Source organism: Perca fluviatilis, chromosome 15, assembly GCF_010015445.1.
Source record: "Perca fluviatilis chromosome 15, GENO_Pfluv_1.0, whole genome shotgun sequence".
Taxonomy (NCBI): Eukaryota; Metazoa; Chordata; class Actinopteri; order Perciformes; family Percidae; genus Perca; species Perca fluviatilis.
Genome location: NC_053126.1, coordinates 37,860,519 through 37,864,112, shown reverse-complemented (window position 1 = coordinate 37,864,112; position 3,594 = coordinate 37,860,519).

The window sequence follows — 3,594 nt, the reverse complement described above, 5'->3', positions numbered from 1 at the left end:
TGAAAGAAACCCACATTTGTGATATAGACACTTTTTGAAACTGGGTCGAATTTGACCTGAGGACACCAGGGGCCTCATTTATAAAACGTTGTGTGAAGCAGGGGGAAATTTGTTGGGATTTATAAAGAATTTCCATGCGTCAAAGTGTTCCCAGTTTTCCGCAACCTTTTGACCACGTGTGTGATCGTGGCGATGTTTTTTGTAGACTGCGTTTTAGTGACCTCCGATGGTATACCCGTTTTCCGAACCTAACCCAGTTTTTGTTTTCCTGAACCCAACAATCCCGTTCTTGCTAAACCGACCCAGAGCCGGTCGCGGCGCCTGGCGAGGGGCTGCCAGCAACAGGGGGAGGCAGGGGACCCTCCCACACCGTGCCGCGCTGCTCTCCCCTGCCTCTCCCTGTGAAATGCGCTGTTTGTTTGATGTGTATCTGTGTTGTGTCTGATTGTAGGTGTCTGTGTGTGTGTATATGTGTCTGTGTGTCTTTATGTAGGCGGTCTGATTGTAGGTGTCTGTGTGTATATGTGTGTCTTTATGTGGGCGTGTCGGATTGTAGGTGTCTGTGTGTATATGTGTGTCTTTGTGTTTTTGTGCGATCTGATTGTAGGTGTCTGTGTGTATATGTGTGTCTTTATGTGGGCGGTCTGATTGTAGGTGTCTGTGTGTATATGTGTGTCTTTTGTGTGGGCGGTTCTGATTGTAGGTGTCTGTGTGTGTCTGTGTGTCTTTATGTGGTCAGCGTCTGATTGTAGGTGTCTGTGTGTATATGTGTGTGTGTCTTTATGTGGTCGTGTCTGATTGTAGGTGTCTGTGTGTATATGTGTCTGTGTGTCTTTATGTGGGCGTGTCTGATTGTAGGTGTCTGTGTGTGTCTGTGTGTCTTTATGTGGGCGTGTCTGATTGTAGGTGTCTGTGTGTGTCTGTGTGTGTCTGTGTGTGTCTGTGTGTCTTTATGTGGGCGTGTCTGATTGTAGGTGTCTGTGTGTCTTTATGTGGGCGTGTCTGATTGTAGGTGTCTGTGTGTCTTTATGTGGGCGTGTCTGATTGTAGGTGTCTGTGTGTGTCTGTGTGTCTTTATGTGGGCGTGTCTGATTGTAGGTGTCTGTGTGTGTCTGTGTGTCTTTATGTGGTCATGTCTGATTGTAGGTGTCTGTGTGTATATGTGTCTGTGTGTCTTTATGTGGCGTGTCTAATTGTAGGTGTCTGTGTGTGTCTGTGTGTCTTTATGTGGGCGGTTCTAATTGTGGGTGTCTGTGTGGAATGTTGTCTTTCTGCACCTTCTATTCCCACACAAAGTTACCACATTGTTACATTTCAAGCACTTTCACCTGTTCTGATTAAGTTCTAAGAAATAAGCACCAATAATGATCCAAAAATCTTGTTTCTATTTTTTACCTTTTTAATAATTGAATTTCCTTGTTTTCTCACAAAAAACGAAAATGATCATATGATCATAAATGTGATCTCACAGGGGTAAATGGCAAATATGAACTATAAATTATGTATGTATCATTGGTAATTGAGCTAAATCTGTTACATTACATTATTAAGTTTGTGTAACAAAAAATATGAACAACACATAGGAGACAGCTCTGTGCGTTATTTTCAAGGTGTAGTGCAGGGAAAGATGATCCGCTGTGAGCACGGTGGATTTTATTTTGAAAATTAACCGGATGTTTATTTTGCTTCTGTCTCGACTTCCTGTCCCGCACTATCTGCCGTGTGCTGAATTGCTGCGGAGCTCTCCGTCGTCCGTCAAAAAATAGAAGCTCTGCTCTATCTGACCGCCGGAGCGGATACTATATAGATCTATATTTTTTTATCACCACTCGTTTAGATTATTGCAATGCACTTTACACTGGTATTAGCAAATCAAATATGGCACGATTACAGCTAGTCCAAAATGCAGCTGCTCGTTTTTTAACTGGAACTCGAAAATTTGACCATATTACACCCATCCTCCAATCCCTCCACTGGCTCCCTGTGCACTTTCGCACTGATTTTAAAATTCTGTTATTTGTTTTTAAATGTCTTGCTGGCCGGGCCCCCAGTACCCGTCTAATCTGCTCGTGCCCTACACCCCCTCTCGTTTGCTCCGGTCGGCTGACCAGGCACTACTGGTCGTCCCCAGGACCAAACATGAATCCAGAGGTGACCCTGTGTCTGCCGTGGCAGCTCCGAGACTCTGGAATGAGCTGCCTGACCGAGTCTCTTCCGGTTGTTAAATCTCGTCTTAAAACTCATTGGTTTTCTTTGGCTTTGAACTCAGTTTGAGGGCTGACTTTGACTTCTGTATTGTTACATTTATTTCTTATTGTTTTATTATTTTGTGTTGTGCCTCTGTTGTATGTTATTGTTTATTTATAGACTGTGTTCAGCACTTTGGTCAATAGTGTTGTTTTTAAGGTGCTTTATAAATAAAGGTGGATATATAGAACTGGTACTATTATATACTGCTATATAGAGCTGGTACTATTATATACTGCTATATAGAGCTGGTACTATTATATACTGCTATATAGAGCTGGTACTATTATATACTGCTATATAGAGCTGGTACTATTATATACTGCTATATAGAGCTGGTACTATTATATACACTACTATATAGAGCTGGTACCATTATATACTACTATATAGAGCTGGTACTATTATATACACTATATAGAGCGGTACTATACACTACTATATAGAGCTGGTACTATTATATACACTACTATATAGAGCTGGTACTATTATATACACTACTATATAGAGCTGGTACTATTATATACACTACTATATAGAGCTGGTACTATTATATACTGCTATATAGAGCTGGTACTATTATATACTACTATATAGAGCTGGTACTATTATATACTGCTATATAGAGCTGGTACTATTATATACTACTATATAGAGCTGGTACTATTATATACTACTATATAGAGCTGGTACTATTATATACTGCTATATAGAGCTGGTACTATTATATACACTACTATATAGAGCTGGTACTATTATATACACTACTATATAGAGCTGGTACTATTATATACTACTATATAGAGCTGGTACCATTATATACTACTATATACAGCTGGTACCATTATATACTACTATATAGAGCTGGAACTATTATATACTACTACGAAGAGCGAGCGGTAGCGCCGCAGTGTTATAAATCAGAATATTATAAATCAACTTTTTGGTGCACAACATCTTTCAGAATAGAATCTACGCACAGCTTTATAAATGAGGCCCCAGGAGAGTTAAAACTCTGCTTCTTTAGCAAAACCCTCTTAACGGCTTGAAAGCGGCTGCAGCACGGTGGAGTAAAACCAGCTCAAGGAACTCCTCATCAGACCCTGAAACTGGTTTCAGCAGTGATTCAGAATGACTTTATGAGGACGTGCTTAATACGCCGTCGTGTAACGTTAACCGTTCAGAGAGACTACATTACCCAGAACACCACAGAAACAAACACGTGTGAACAAACCCAAAGTGTTTTTATTCGTCAGAGTGAGAGAAACCAACAGTTCACAGGTTACAGCAGGAAAACAGGAAGAAGAGAGGAGAGGGGGATTGTGGGTAATAACTGAGCTGCTGTCA